This window comes from Lampris incognitus, chromosome 8, assembly GCF_029633865.1.
Source record: "Lampris incognitus isolate fLamInc1 chromosome 8, fLamInc1.hap2, whole genome shotgun sequence".
In the NCBI taxonomy this organism is placed as follows: Eukaryota; Metazoa; Chordata; class Actinopteri; order Lampriformes; family Lampridae; genus Lampris; species Lampris incognitus.
In genome coordinates this window covers 9758022-9774982 of record NC_079218.1, presented here as the reverse complement: position 1 = coordinate 9774982, position 16961 = coordinate 9758022, and positions in this window count along the sequence as shown.

Below are 16961 nucleotides of genomic sequence, written 5' to 3'. Positions count from 1 at the left end.
GCAGACGATCAATGCATCTTGACAATGGAAAGGCACAAAATCTCCAGTTGGTGGAGAACCACAGAACTGCATGTGGAGCAGCGCCCCCTGCTTTAAACAAACACGCGCGACCGAAACCTTGGGGCGCCCCGACGGACGACCCAGGTGAGGTGGTGAGGTGATGTGGGGGGCCGAGAGAGAGAGAAACTGAGAGACGTCAGGCCCGAGAGAACGGTCTGACTGATGGTCTGACCTCCATCAGTGCATGTGATGTGTCATGTCTCTCCTTCACCGCGGCAGACATCAGAGAGGAGCAGCAGGGATGCAAAGAACGAGATGGCACGACGGAGGAACAAGGCGAAGAAAGACAGTAAGTTGGGTAAACAGAGGCACACGGCGTCATGGATGACACTCAGACCGGGATCGTTGTCTTCAGTTTGTAACTGGTAGAAGGTCCAGTATTGACTGCACATTTTCAACCGAGTCGCTCATATCCTGACTTGGAGCTGAACACTGACGTCGTAAAATAGAGAAGTCTGAATCGTTATTTTTGGCTCGCCGACAACCCAGGAAAGCAAGCTGACGCACCAGAAAACACGTAAGATTGATTTAAAGACTGATTTGTTTGAACAGGTTAAAGGTGAAGAGCTTCTTACATCTCTGTGAAATTCGACCTCGAATCAAACCACGTGGGCAGCACCAAGGGAGAGAATACGAGGAGAGGTCAAGAGAGGGTAGTGGTGGGGGAGCAGAATAAATATACATCTTTAGATAGATACGGTCTTTGCTGTCCTGCAGGACATTTCTCATGGCCAGTACAGAAACATACAGATAACCACACCACAATGTACAGCTATACATCACTCATACAACATTCATCTCCTGCCTGTATCCCAGCACATATATACGTATCACACCCACAGATGAATCTTACAAATGTTCTCATCAGTGAGAATCATTATGTTGCTAAAAGAATGCAAGATATTCACGTCTTACAGCAGCATATATTTTTAGATGCAATCAGTTAAATGTTTTTTTTTTTTTTTTGCCGTGGTCGCATCCCCTCGATGCTACACAGACGGTACGGCTCAACATGAGTCTGAGGCCGGAGATATACATTAGAGACCAGCACATCCAGGAGCTTGGCTTGCAAACACGTCCCCCGCCCCTATTTTAGGAAAAACAAATGACACCCGTCATTGACTTTAATGTAAACTAGCGGTACAAAACAAATCCAATAGAAAGCCACCAGAATTAAATTAGTTTATAAATGACCCAAAGACACGTCAAGTAAATACGTATATGTCCACTCGGCCCGCCACAGAATGCACAAGATGCTTCAAAAGATGAATTGATCCATTTTCAGTCATGTCCCCTTCAGCCTCCCAGCATCAAGCCTGTGCAAGAGCCCCACTCAAGGTCCAGAGGTGTCCTACCCGGACATCTATTTTTACCTTACTGAGTCTCCAGGTAAGCAAATTACCAGTGAAATATTTTACTTTTAGGTCCTGTTCTACAAACGCAATGGTGATGGACAGGTTGACAGATGAGATCAGGCAGGAGTCTCAGTGGACTATAATGTTTGCAGATGACATTGTGATCTGTCGTGAGAGTAGGGTGCAGGTTGAGGAGAGCCTGGACAGGTGGAGGTATGCACCGGAGAGAAGACGAATGAAAGGCAGTCGCAGCAAGACAGAATACATATGCGTGAACGAGAGGGAGGACAGTGGAATGGTGAGGAAGAAAGGACTAGAGCTAACGAAGGCGGATGAGATTAAATACTTGGGGACGACCGTTCAAAGTAATGGGGGAAGGGAAGGAGAGAGGTTGAGAAGAGAGCGCAGGCAGGGTGGAGTGGGTGGAGAGGAGTGCCGGAGTGATTTATGACAGAAGGGTACCAGCAAGAGTTAAAGGGAAGGTTTACAAGATGGTTGTGAGACCAGCTATGTTGTATGGTTTGGAGACAATGGCACTGATGAAAAGACAGGCGCGGAGCTGGAGGTGGCAGAGTTGAAGATGCTACGCTTTTCATTGGGAGTGACGAAGAAGGACAGGATTACGAACGAGTATATTCGAGGGAACGCTCAGGTTGGACGGTTTGTGTGTGTGTGTGTGTGTGTGTATATATATATATAATATATATATATATATATATATATATATATATGGAAGAGCTATGATCCTGTGGGACTTCCAGTGCCAGACTGACGAGCAGGTGCTGGCTAACCAACCAGGCATTGTGGTGGTCGACAAGAACAGAAGACAGCAGTAGTGATCGATGTAGCGATCCCGAGCCACATCAGGAAGAAAGAGCATGAGAAGCTAGAGAAACACCAAGGCGTGAGGGAACAACTAGACTGGATGTGGAAGGTGAAATTCCTGTAGTCCCAGTGGTAATAGGAGCACTAGGGGCTGTGACCCCCAAACTGGGAGAGTGGCTCCAGCACATTCCTGGAACAACATCTGAGGTCTCTGTCCAGAAGAGTGCAGTCCTAGGAACAGCTTAGATACTGCGCAGAACCCTCAAACTCCCAGGCCTCTGGTAGAGGACCGAGCTCGAGGAAGACACACGGCCGCCCAAAAAACCTTCACTTAAGGTATCTTATGTTTTAGCTACTCTGCCTGTCGAAAGTATGGGGACACGTCGCCTTTTTTTCTTTACATTTTCTGAGTAACATTTGATTTTCTGTTACTTTTCAGTTGATTAAGAAAAATACCTGCAAAGGTTTTGTCAACCCTGAAGCAGGTATTTATGAGTACTTTGAGTATTACTCATGCAGGGCTCAGCATCATGTTCATCAAAGTTGTTTTTTTTTTTTGTTTTATTTGGAATTTCCCCTCTTTTTCTCCCCAGTTGTATCCGGCCAATTACCCCCAGTTTTCCGAGCCGCCCCAGTCGCTGCTCCACCCCCTCTGCTGATCCGGGGAGGGCTGCCGACTACCACACGCCTCCTCCCATACATGTGGAGTTGCCAGCCGCTTCTTTTCACCTGACAGTGAGGAGTTTCACCAGGGGTATGTAGCGCATGGGAGGATCACGCTCTTCCCCTCAGTTCCCCCTCCCCTCCAAACAGGCGACCCGACCAACCAGAGGAGGCGCTAGTGCAGCGACCAGGACACATACCCACATCCGGCTTCGGTAGGGATGCCCCGACCAAGCCGGAGGTAACACGGGGATTCGAACCGGCGATCCCTGTGCTGGTAGGCAACGGAATAGACCGCTACGCCACCCGGATGTCCCGTCCAAGTATTTTTAATGAACATGACGAAGGTTTTACTTGAATAATGACTTGACGGTTAAAGCAAACATTGAAAATCTTTTGCCCCAGGTGGAATAAACATCTGAAAGGTCTCCGCTGAAGGGTGCTGACATCACAACAAGGGATGAAACGGGCAGGGTGAGTCACTCTCCCCAGGGTTGTACTTTAGTCTGTTGTCCCTTCAGTTTTGTGGTTTTTAGGAAGAACAATGGCACAATCCAAACGGCTTCTACTGGAACAGGATGGCGTGTAGTTGTGTAGAGATGTGAAGGCAGTTTTTACCAGCGAAGCGAGACGTCGCCAGACTTCCGATGGACGGTATACGTTCCACTATCACGGTCATCCTCAGCACAACCAGACCCGTATTATATTATAAAAAATACCTAGCGTGACGTCCTCAGCAATATATCCCACTAACCACCGCCGATATCACCCGGTCTACATTATCAGACACCCCCCCCCTTCTCCTCCTCCTCCTCTTCCTCGATGTCTGACCTCAGCTCCTCCCTCGGGCCGGGGGTTCGATCCTGGCGGTGTGTTTGTGTGTGTTTCCCAGACGAGGCCGGATGAGCCGTGCTCAATCGGACCCAGCTGAGCCTCGTGTTCAGAGCCTTCCCTCATTGTTCCCATCCCGAACAAACGCACATTTATTTTTGTTTGGCTTTCATGGTAAATTCAAAAAGAGGGGGGGGGGGTGGAAACGTGCTTAGAGCTGTCCTAAATAAAGACATCAAACACAGCTGATAAAAATGTAGCAGGAAGATCTTTGAGGAAGCGGGAACGTGAGTGATAGTGATTCATGTTCTGGTAAAAATAGGTGAACTAGATGGCTCTGTAAAACAGGAATCCCTGAAAGGAAACCATTAGAAAGTGATTATACTCTTGTTATCATTATTTAACACCACTGGGAAGGCCTTGTTACAACGGTGGGCTTTTTAAACCATCTGGGAGGATGTTCTCACTGTTCTGGACAGAAATGGTTTTTACCTCCTTTCTTCAAACGCTGTATGGAGGTGGCAAGACTCTCACTGTGATTTTGCATACTTCTACATCGCAATGTAAAATACAATGGTGGCATGGTGCAGTGGTTAGTGCTGTCGCCTCACAGCAAGAAGGTCCTGGGTTCGAACCCCCGGGGTTTTCCAACTTTTGGGGGGGGGGGGTCATCCCAGGTTGTCCTCTGTGTGGAGTTTGCATGTTCTCCGCGTGTCTGCGCTGGGTTTTCTCCAGATGCTCCGGTTTCCCCCACCATCCAAAAAGACATGCATGTTAGGGTTGGTAGCCCTGTCTGTGCCCCTGACCGAGGCATGGCGAGACTGCTCACTGCCCACTGCTCCTAGCTATACAGCTCACTGCTCCTAGCTATACAGCTCACTGCTCCTAGCTATACAGCTCACTGCTCCTAGCTATACAGCTAGGATGGGTTAAATGCAGAGCGTAATTCCCCACGGGGATCAATAAAGTATCTCAAAATAAAATAAATAAATAATGCACATAGGAGCTATGCTATATGGACAAATGGCCAGGGAGACAGACACTAATGCAGCCACAGACAGGAATGAACACAGCTGCAGGGTATGCACAGCAGCCGTGTTCAGGCCACATGTGAAGGTAAAGTGATCTGATCTGACTAAATATGGTCACTAGGGTCACATCTTTGTCAAGTTATAGGATGAGGGAAAGCCGTGTGCTTGTTGTCCCTGTCCAGCTTAGTAGTTCGCCAAACACAATGCTCCATGAAAGGCAATTTCCTGTAAGAGGTCCCCCAACCTCTCCTACGAGGTCGAGTCAACCAGATCCTAACTTAAACAAAAACGCTGGTACCCTCTGCTATTTTTTTAACCAAGGCCAAATTCTCTTATAGTTAGAAGTTGCCGGCACCGTGGCCCAATGGTTAGCGCTGTCGCCTCACAGCAAGAAGGTCCTGGGTTCGAGCCCCGGGGTTGTCCCACTCGGGGGTCATTCCAGGTCGTCCTCTGTGTGGAGTTTGCATGTTCTCCCCGTGTCTGCGGTGGGTTTTCTCCGGGTGCTCCGGTTTCCCCCACCACGAAAAGACATGCATGTTAGGGTTAATACTCCTGCCTGTGCCCCTGACGGAGGCATGGCGAGATGAACTGGAGTTGGTCGCCGGGCGCTGCACGGCGGACTGCCCACTGCTCCTAGCTACACAGCTAGGATGGGTTAAATGCACAGAAAGAATTTCCCCATGGGGGTTTATAAGTACATCAAAAGCAAAAATAGATAAATAAAGTCAAGCTCAGTGATGGGTATCTTTCCAACTGGTCTTTTAAATCTTTAAAAAAAAAAATTTTTTTCTCTTTTTAAAAAAATTAAACTTGTGAATTGGTTCGGTATTGATCAAGCTAGCAGCCGACTGCTTTGCACCAAGCTGCGGTGTAATCCTTCACCCAAACAACAGACCACTAAAATAGCTTTTTTCTTGGCACTAACAGACTCCACGTGTTTGGGAAACGAAGAGACGATCTCAGTCGGCCCAGTGACAGACCTTGTTAACATTTAGTTTTTTTTGGTTTTTTTTTTTTGCACTTCTCTCCAACTCACATGTCCACCATCGTCTTCCTGCAGCAACTCACTCCTCGCTGGATCACAGACCGAGACTTCTGCTCGGCTTGGAAAGGGATATGCATCTATATAATGCAATGACTGACATCACTGCAAAGGCTCTTTTTATCCAAACTAACGCATATATCCCAAACTAAACAAAAAAAAAAAAATCACTGTCCAGGAGAACGAACGCCAGCCAGGATGACTGCTGGACCTGCCGGTCTGCAGGGGCTAGCAGTTAGCTTAGCCTGTCCGCTTCCATGTCCTGTCAGACCACACTCTGTGTTACCTCTTCCGGCACTGCTCCAGAGTCGCTGGGCCCACAGGACACAGCAGACCAAGCTCTCCCGGCCGATCCAGCGCCAGCTCTCCCAACCATCAAACGAAGACACAAACTTAGACGCAGACGTGGACAAAGACACTGCATGGACAGTACCGGGCGAGGCCGCTGCAAACGTGAATTTGCGCCGCCATCTTCCCGCACCAGAAGTGGAAACTAATACTGACTTAATTGAAAAGATTCTGCTAGCCATGGCTTGGTTTGACTCCTAATGATAAGAAAACAGGACTTGAGTTAAAAAAAATACCAGAGTTCTCCTTTAATGATCAACACATGCAGTCCAGAAGCTGACATTCTGGGCGCCACCCAGATTACTACTTGGTGGCTTCCAATCTCATTTCTCACTGTTTTCATTACTGACTTAGTTTAGTTTTCCCCGGGGACTCTTGTATTGCTGAAGTCCAGAGCCGAGGATGAGTAAATAAACAACCCTGCACATACATCTCTCCTGAGGGTCTGTGGTCTGTTCTCCATGGCCCACTCTCGCTTTCATGTCATGCATTAGTGTGTATGGAAATGGGTGTGTGTTGTTTACCTCTGTGCCCTGGCCTGTTGACCTCCTCAGAGACCAGACCCCCATATTGCCAGGACCACACACACACACACACACACACACACACACACACACACGGTAGGCATGTCACATAGCCCATGGCTACTGTTGATGAGATATATATATATATATGTGTGTGTGTGCGTGTGTGTGACTGTGCTTGTGTACATGAATGACAAGGCATTCACATCCATGAACTTGTAATATATTTTGAAAAAAAACCAGAGAGGGCATCCGGGTAGTGTAGCGGTCCATTTTGCTGCCTACCAACACAGGGATCACTGGTTCGAATCCCCGTGCTACCTCCGGCTTGGTCGGGCGTCACTACAGACACAATTGGCCATGTCTGCAGGTGGGAAGCCGAATGTGGGTATGTGTCCTGGCCGCTGCACTAGCGCCTCCTCTGGTCGGTCGGGGAGCTTGTTCGGGGGGTAGGGGGGACTGAGGGGAATAGCGTGACTCTCCCACGCGCTACGTCCCCCTGGCAAAACGCCTCACTGTCAGGTGAAAAGAAGCGGCTGGCGACTTCCACATGTATCGGAGGAGGCATGTGGTAGTCTGCAGCCCTCCCTGGATCGGCAGATGGGGTGGAGCAGCGACCGGGACAGCTCGGAAGAGCGGGGTAATTGGCCAGGTACAGTTCGAGAGAAAAAGGGGGAAACATAAACCAAAAAAAAACCACAAAACAAGCTAACCATGAAAAATGAACATGTGGTAAAAACTGACACAAGTTATGCTAGCACCTGTCTTAGGTTCTTGTTGTTGTATGTCAGGCCATAAGCTAACCTCCTTGTTCACGATCAAAGGCAGTCACCTCTCTAGGCTTTATGCTCATCCAAGGTCAACCGTAGGCGCTGCATCCAGCTATAATCCCAGAGCTTTACACTGATCCTGGCGGTGGTTTACATGTAAACAGCCAGCAACCCTGCAGGACACTTACAGTAGCTCTTATCTTCCGTATCATTTTAATTCGGCTTTGCTGTTTGACCCAAAGGCCTGCTGACAATAGGACTTGGAGAGGGGCTAACCCCTCCTCTTTGCCTCCAGCCTGTCTCCCTGAGTGGCCATTCTGGCTCCACACAGGCAAATGAGCATGATATAAGAGACAGTCTTCTGACACGCCATCCACATGGTCCGCACCAATTAGATGGGATGGCAACTGGGATGGTCAATACTCATGCGGTAGCCTCCTCAACAGTGACTATTAATCACCAGGTCCTCTCAGGATGGACGAGGCCAAGCATAAATTACGAGTGAGTGTTTAGGCTGAAGAGCCAGTGAGTGGGGAGTTATTACCCGGCTGACCTTACCAGACGGAGAAAAAGCGAGAAACTGCAATAAACATGTGGATGTACCGATAATGCTGAACCTCACTGACCTTTACCAGAGCGGAACACTGACGGAGCAGAAGACAGAGGAAGAGGATCACAGTCCTCTCTGGTCTAGCCAACAGCATAGAGCTACTGTGTGTGTGTGTGTGTGTGTGTGTGTGTGTGTGTGAGAGTGGAGAGTGAGAGAGAGAGAGAGAGAGAGAGAAGAGAGAGAGAGAGAGAGAGAGAGAGAGAGAGAGAGAAAGAGAGAGAGAGTGAGAGAGAGAGAGAGAGAGAGAGAGAGAGAGAGAGAGAGAGAGAGAGAGAGAGAGAGAGAGGACTGGTCAGACTACAGACATTAGTCAGACATTAATTAGTGGTTTCCTTCTGGCCAGAGGGCTCGTGACACTACCATCCTGACCTTTCTCCAGACCATATTGATGCACAGTAAGCCCAACATGTCTTTCTGACAGTGAACTTTTCCCCTGTATGGCCATGAGATTCAGCTGGGGACCAGCAGCCATCACTGTTCCAGCAAGAGCATTCCCTGCAGGCCCGGCATACTGTAATAATATGCAAACATTCTGCACAAACATGCACGTGTGTGTGTGTGTGTGTGCACCCATGTACACACGCACACACACAGACACACCCGCCCATAAAACTGGGACTTCCTGTTAAAAGTGAGTCAATTTAGTGACAAGACGGAAACTAGCAGCAGGATGTATGGCCAGCTGTCTGTTAATCTTCCTTACAGTCAGTTACAGTACTGAACAAAACTCGAGGGAGTTTTCAAAGCGGGAAACTGGACCCAATGCATTCCAGAGGTCAGAAATGTCATCATCTTCATTTCCTCTATTCCCTATAGATGAATAAAACATTTGATATTTTGGGAATTTACGTAAAGAATGTATGTAAATGTTCATTTGAAAAAAAAATGTTTTTTTTTCTTCCTGAGAAGCTCTTCAACAGTTCCTGCAAACTGATCCTTTGACCACACTGCCGTCATTGACCACCAATTGCCTTTGAGATATTATCAGTGTTTCCCCACACATAGACTTTACTCTGGTGGGCTGCCCCAGGTTTATTAACGATATGTATTGGTATAAACTATATTTGGTGACCCGTCTTAGCATTTTTTATTTTTATTTTTTTGTCTGTCCAAGATAATGACGCCATCTGCTATCATTCTGCTATTGTGAGAAGGGTCTATTGACAATCTCAAGAGAGAGACGTTCTCTGGTATTTTGCCAGATGTGGAAATGGTGGATATTTTACAGCATGGACCAGTAAAGCAACTCCCTTATCCCTGATTGTGTAATTGTTCTGACTTTGGTAGTAACTTCAAATTCTGACTTTGGTAGTAACTTCAAATTCCAGGAAAGAAAGCGGCGACAATGCTGCATTTGTAGCTACAAGACTCACGAGTGTGTTCAGCACGTGTAACATGACAATTGCTCAACATGCAGCAAAGTTGTCCTGGCTAAATATAAGATTATAATTTGTTTTCTCTTTGGGCTATGGCAGTTAGAAAGACACAGACTTTAGTTAAGGTTGGACTACTAATCTTTCATGCATTTACTCAGCAGTGTGACTGAATTTTATCTTTCTTTCAGCACTAAACATATTTTGCATCTAATTGCTCTATAGTATATTCCATCTCAATATTGTATATTATAAATATATATGAGAATATATTGTAAATATAGTATATTCCATACCGGATCGGTCGAGGCCGGGTTGCCAACGACTGCCACTGGTACTGCTGGCCAGCAGGGTGCCGGTGGAAACTATGTTATTGTTGGGCAAAGGAGAAGGAGAAGGGGAAGGCATGTCCATAGGCAGCGGGAGAGGAGGGAGGGTAGGAGTGTGGAGGTGAGAGTCGGCACTTTGAATGTTGGTACTATGACTGGTAAAGGGAGAGAGCTGGCTGATATGATGGAAAGAAGAAAGATAGGTATGCTGTGTGTGCAAGAGACCCAGGTGGAAGGGGAGGTTAGACACTAAGGAAGGAGAAAAGGACTTGTACCAATTGGCTAGACAGAGGGACCAAGCTGGGAAGGATGTGCAGCAGGTAAGGGTGATCAAGGATAGAGATGGAAACGTACTGACAAGCGAGGAGAGTGTGTTGAGAAGGTGGAAGGAGTACTTTGAGGGGCTGACGAATGACGAAAATGGAGAGAGAGAAGGTTGGATGATGTGGGGCTAGTGAATCAGGAAGTGCAGTGGATTAGCAAGGGAGAAGCGAGGGCAGCTATGAAGAAGATGAAGAGTGGAAAGGCAGTTGGTCCTGATGACATACCTGCGGAGGCATAGAGATGTTTAGGAGAGACAACAGTGGAGTTTTTAAACTAGATTGTTTAACAACAATCTAAGAAAGTGAGAGGATGCCTGAGGAGTGGTGAAGAAGTATACCGGTAATGATTTTCAAGAATAAGGGCGATGTGCAGAACTGTAGCAACTGCAGAGGTATAAAGTTGATCAGCCACAGCATGAAGATATGGGAAAGAGTAATAGACGCTAGGTTAAGAGGAGAGTTGACGATTAGCGAGCAGCAGTATGGTTTCATGCCACGAAAGAGCACCACAGATGTGATGTTTGCTTTGAGAATGTTGATAGAGAAGTATAGAGAAGGACAAAAGGAGTCACATTGTGTCTTTGTGGATTTAGAGAAAGCATATGACAGGGTGCCGAGAGAGGAGGTGTGGTATTGAATGAGGAAAGCGGGAGTTGCAGAGAAGTACAGTGGTGCTTGAAAGTTTATGAACCCTTTAGAATTTTCTATATTTCTGCATAAATATGACCTAAAACATCATCAGATTTTCACACAAGTCCTAAAAGTAGATAAAGAGAACCCAATTAAATAAATGAGACAAAAATATTATAATTGGTCATTTTGTTTATTAAGGAAAATTATCCAATATTACATATCTGTGAGTGGCAAAAGTATGTGAACCTTTGCTTTCAGTATCTGGTGTGACCCCCCCCCCCCCCATTGTGCATCAATAACTGCAACTAAATGTTTGTGGGAACTGTTGATCAGTCCTGCATATCGGCTTGGAGGAATTTTAGCCCATTCCTCCATACAGAACAGCTTCAGCTCTGGGATGTTGGTGGGTTTCCTCACATGAACTGCTCGCTTCAGGTCCTTCCACAACATTTTGATTGGATTAAGGTCAGGACTTTGACTTGGCCATTCCAAAACATTATCTTTATTCTTCTTTAGCCATTCTTTGGTAGAACGACTTGTGTGCTTTGGGTCGTTGTCTTGCTGCATGACCCACGTTCTCTTGAGATTCAGTTCATGGACAGATGTCCTGACATTTTCCTTAAGAATTTGCTGGTATAATTCAGAATTCATTGTTCCGTCAATGATGGCAAGTCATGCTGGCCCAGATGTAGCAAAGCAGGCCCAAACCATGATGCTACCACCACCATGTTTCACAGATGGGATAAGGTTCTTATGCTGGAATGCAGTGTTTTCCCTTCTCCAAACATGACGCTTCTCGTTTAAACCAAAAAGTTCTATTTTGGTCTCATCCGTCCACAAAATATTTTTCCAGTAGCCTTCTGGTTTGTCCACGTGATCTTTGGCAAACTGCAGACGGGCAGCAATGTTCTTTTTGGAGAGCAGTGGCCGTTCTCCTTTCAACCCTGCCATGCATAACGTTGTTGTTCAGCATTCTCCTGACAGTGGACTCATGAACATTACCATTAGCCAATGTGAGAGAGGCCTTTAGTTGCTTAGAAGTTACGCTGGGTTCCTTTGTGACCTGGCTGACTATTACACGCCTTGCTCTTTGAGTGATTGTTGATGGTGGACCACTCCTGGGGAGTGTAACAATGATCTTGAATTTCCTTCATTTCTGCACAATCTGTCTGACTGTGGATTGGTGGAGTCCAGACTCTTTAGAGATGGTTTTGTAGCCTTTTCCAGCCTGATGATCATCAACAAAGCTTTTTCTGAGGTCCTCAGAAATCTCCTTTGTTCTTGCCATGATACGCTTCCACAACATGTGTTGTGAAGATCAGACTTTGATAGATCCGTTCTTTAAATAAAACAGGGCGCCCACTCACATCTGACTGTCATCCTATTGATTGATAACTTCTGATGCTAATTTCACCTTCAATTTAACTGCTAAATCTAGAGGTTCACATACTTTTGTCACTCACAGATATGTAATAACTGATAATTTTCCTCAATAAATAATGACCAAGTATAATATTTTTTGTCTCATTTGTTTAACTGGGTCCTCTTTATCTACATTTAGGACTTGTGAAAATCTGATGATGTTTTAGGTCATATTTGTGCAGAAATATAGAAAATTCTAAAGGGTTCACAAACTTTCAAGCACCACTGTATGCAGGAGTGGTGCAGGATATGTATGAGGGAGATGTGACAGTGGTGAGGTGTGCAGTTGGAATGACAGATCGGTTCAAGGTGGAGGTGGGATTGCATTAAGGATCAGCTCTGAGCCCTTTCTTTTTGCAATGGTGATGGACAGGTTGACGGATGAGATCAGGCAGGAGTCCTCTGTGGACTACAATGTTTGCGGATGACATTGTGATCTGTAGCGAGAGTAGGGTGCAGGGTGAGGAGAGCCTGGAGAGGTGGAGGTATGCACTGAAGAGAAGAGGAATGAAAGTCATTAGGAACAAGACGGAATACATATGCGTGAATGAGAGGGAGGACGGTGGAATGGTGAGGATGCAAGGACAGAAGGGTACCAGCAAGAGTTTACAAGATGGTTGTGAGACCAGCAATGTTATATGGTTTTAGACAACTGCACTAACGAAAAGACAGGAAGGCGGAGCTGGAGGTGGCAGAGTTGAAGATGCTAAGATTTTCATTGGGAGTGACGAAGAAGAACAGAATTAGGAATGAGTATATTAGAAGACCGGCTCAGGTTGGACGGTTGGAGACAAAGCAAAACAGACAAGGTGGAGATGGTTTGGACATGTGTGGAGGAGAGATGCTGGGTATATTGGGAGAAGGATGCTGAATATAGAGCTGCCAGGGAAGAGGAGAAGAGGAAGGCCAAAGAGGAGGTTTATGGATGTGGTGAGGGAGGACATGCAGGTGGCTGGTGTGACAGAGGAAGACGCAGAGGGACAGGAAGCGATGGAAATGGATGATCTGCTGTGGCGCCCCCTAACGGGAACAGCTGAAAGTAGTAGTAGTAGTAGTATACTCCATCTTAAGCTCTTCACTCTCAAAATATAGAGCTCCTGTGTGTACCCAAAGTTTAAAAAAAAAATCAGCTGGAGGGGCGAACGGGTAGTGTAATGGTCTATTCCATTGCCTACTAACATGGGGATCTCCGGTTCGAATCCCCGTGTTTACCTCCGGCTTGGTCGGGCGTCCCTACAGAAACAATTGGCCGTGTCTGCAGGTGGGAAGCCGGATGTGGGTGTGCGTTTCCTGGTCGCTGCACTAGCGCCTCCTCCGGTCGGTTGGGTTGCTTGTTCGGGGGAGAGGGGGAACTGGGGGGGAACAGTGTGATCCTCCCACGTGCTACGTCCCCCTGCTGAAACTCCTCACTGTCAGGTGAAAAGAAGCGGCTGGTGACGCTGCATGTATCAGAGGAGGGATGTGGTAGTCTGCAGCCCCTCCCGGCTCAGCAGAGGGGGTGGAGCAGCGACCAGGATGGCTCGGAAGAGTGAGGTAATCGGCCAAGTACGACTGGGGAGAAAAAGCGGGGGGGGGAAATAAGACAGCTGGTGGCAGGGCCTTTTCCTATCAGGCCCTGCTGTTGTGAAACAACCTGCCTGCTGCCATCAGAAAATCAGAGTGTGCTGAGTCCTTTAAATCCAGACGTAAAACTCATCTTTTTGCCTTAGCCAACAATTAGTTGCCTTTAAGCTGAGTACTTCACAAACTGTACTGCATGGCGGTTCGGTTTCTGTCTCAATAAATTTACCAAGCACTGTTCTGCCGACGAGATTATAGAGTATAGATTACAGTGTATAGATTATTGATTATTGCAAACTGCTCTCTTCTCTCACATGAGTTTTCTCGCTCTCTGAATGATGCCGTCTCCTTTCTCTTCTCGTGCGTGCGAATGGTGTGATGCGCGTCTCCCTTGTGTGCACGTGTAGTCTGTCCTCCTCCCGGGTCTCCGTGGTGATGGTGGTCGCCACCTGGACACTGCTTGGCATCCCCCTCGTCACATTCTCCTTTTATACAACTTATAAATCTATATAATTTTGCTATCCTGTTTTAACGTTTTATCCTTCGCTCACTCAGATGTGTGACTCATTTTTCTTTGTGGTCTACACGGTGATGCTGGTCGCGTGGCTCAGGTCCTGGGCCGTTCCGGTGGCGTCTGGACACTGCTTGGCATCGTCCTCGTCATATCATAATTCCATCATAATACTGTTATCCTCTTTCAGTGTTGTATTGTGTAAATTGTGTCAACACAACGTCCATTGCACGTTGTCGGTCTTGGGAGAGAGGTCCCTCCTCTGCTGCTCTCCCTGAGGTCGCTTCCTATTTTTTCTCCCTGTTAAAGGCTTTTCTTTTTTTTTAGGGAGTTGTTCCTTATCCGATGGGAGGGTCTATGTATAGGATGTTGTGTTGCTCTAAAGCCCCCTGAGGCAAATGTGTAATTTGTGATGTTGGGCTATACAAATAAAATTGACCTGACTTGACTAATTCAATTAATCAATTTAATTAATTTAAAGCCAAGTGTCTGTTTTTCTTTTTTTTTTTTCTAAATGTATTTCTGATTTTCCCCTTTTTTCTCCCAACTTAGCGGCCAATCGCTCCCTATTTTAGTTCAAACACCCACCCTCGTACTGCGTGCGTTCGCCAACTGCATCTCTTCGGCTGGCAGTCTCGAAGGAGTCGCCTTGTCACGAAAGTGGCGAGGCGACTCCAGGCCGAACCACTGCTTTTTCCCACACACCCAGAGACGCATTCATGTGACGAACGCAAGCCGACTCCGCCCCCCTCTCGAAGACAGCGTTGCCAATTATTGCTGCTTCATCGAGTCCGGCCATAGTCGGATCTGACAAGACCGGGGCGCGAACCCCGGTCCCCAGTGGGCAACTGCATCGCCACAAAGCCGATGCTTAGACCACTACACCACCACGGACCCTAAGTGTCTGTTTTTCATCTGTTTTTTAGGTCAAAACTGACCTGGGAAACAGACTGAAGGGGGAGCGCCTGGTTGCATGTCTGTGAATATCGATAAGTGGACCAGAACCAGGGGGCGTTCCCATATGCACGGGCGTTTGAGTTCTTTGAAAAACCCAGTAAGATTAAGTGTTCTGACAAACACTGCCATCTTTGTACACACTATGGCGTGTTTTATTTATTTATTCGCTTTGTCTTACTCTTCCCATGTGGGTGGACGGAGGGGAGGGTCGGAGGGGGTCGGATCTGTGAAACGCATTATCTGAAATTAATAATTAATTTAGTACAGCCAATTCACCTGACCTACATGTCTCTGGACCGTGGGAGGAAACTGGCAGCCCCCCAGAGGAAATCCGCGCAGAGACGGGGACAACGTGCAAACTCCACACAGAAGACAGCCACGGGATGACCCCCCCCCCCCCCCCCCCCAAGGTTGGACTACCCCGGGGCTCGAACCCAGTACCTTCTTGCTGTGAGGCGACTGCGCTAACCACTGCGACGCCAACAGAAAATATTCAATAAATCAAAATATGGTGTTAAAGGTCACACACATTTGTTGCTTGTCACATGTAGTGGACCATTTTGTGCCGGCTTATAATACCGGCCCTTTCCGCCCGCCGGCTACCACTACGTGTATATTTCAGACCCGTGGGAACGACTGGATAGCCATTAACTCGAGCGGTCTTTCTCGTAAGGCAGTTTACTGCTAATCTTTGAGTTGATCTAACAAAGTCAGGCACAGGGTGTACAGTGAAAACATGCAGCAACATATCACTGCTCCACCCCAAGCCGTTAACCAAATCTTCTTACTGCATTCCTGATGCTCGCAAGTAATCACACCGCGGTGCTTAGCCCTCGGTGAAAGGGGCTGAGAGGCTGCACGGTTAGATCCTGCCTGATGGCAAGGGACTTCCATAGCGCTGAAGAAAACTGAGCTTTACTGTTTACATTGACGTTTCAATCATTTAGCCGTCTTGACAAAGACACACAGATTCAATAACGCAAAGCACAACAGCTGTGTGACTTTGTTGTGAACACGACACAGGATCATTGTAGTAAGTTTGTCATTGGAAGTAGGTCTAGCGTTGACTGCACATTTTCAACAGAGTAGTTAACGTTACATATTATTTACATCATATCTTGTATGGATGCTAAACACTACTACTGCTATTACTACTACTACTACTATCGGCTGCTCCTGTTAGGGGGCGCCGCAGTGGATCATCCGTTTCCATCTCTTCCTGTCCTCTGCATCTTCCTCTCTGTCACACCAGCCACCTGCATGTCCTCCCTCACCACGTCCATAAACCTCCTCTTTGGCCTTCCTCTTCTCCTCTTCCCTGGCAGCTCCATATTCAGCATCCTTCTCCCAATATCCCCAGCATCTCTCCTCCACACATGTCCAAACCATCTCCACCTTGCCTCTCTTGTTTCGTCTCCAAACCGTCCAACCTGAGCGGTCCCCTCTAATATACTCGTTCCTAATTCTGTCCTTCTTTGTCACTCCAGTGAAAATCTTAGCATCTTCAATGCCGCCACCCCCCAGCTCCTCCTCCTGTCTTTTCATCGGTGCCACTGTCTCCAAGCCATACAACATAGCTGGTCTCACAACCATCTTGTAAACCTTCCCTTTCACTGTTTTGATGCATGCTCAATAATCCAGGTAAGAAAATCAAAGAAGAATGCATCAGTTCATCTGGACACGACATTTATTGACAGATATGTTTCATCACTCATCTAGGTGACATCTTCAGTCTAAACTGACTGCAGGTATCCCCAGTCTTATAAACAATACAGTACAACACAGTGCCCAACG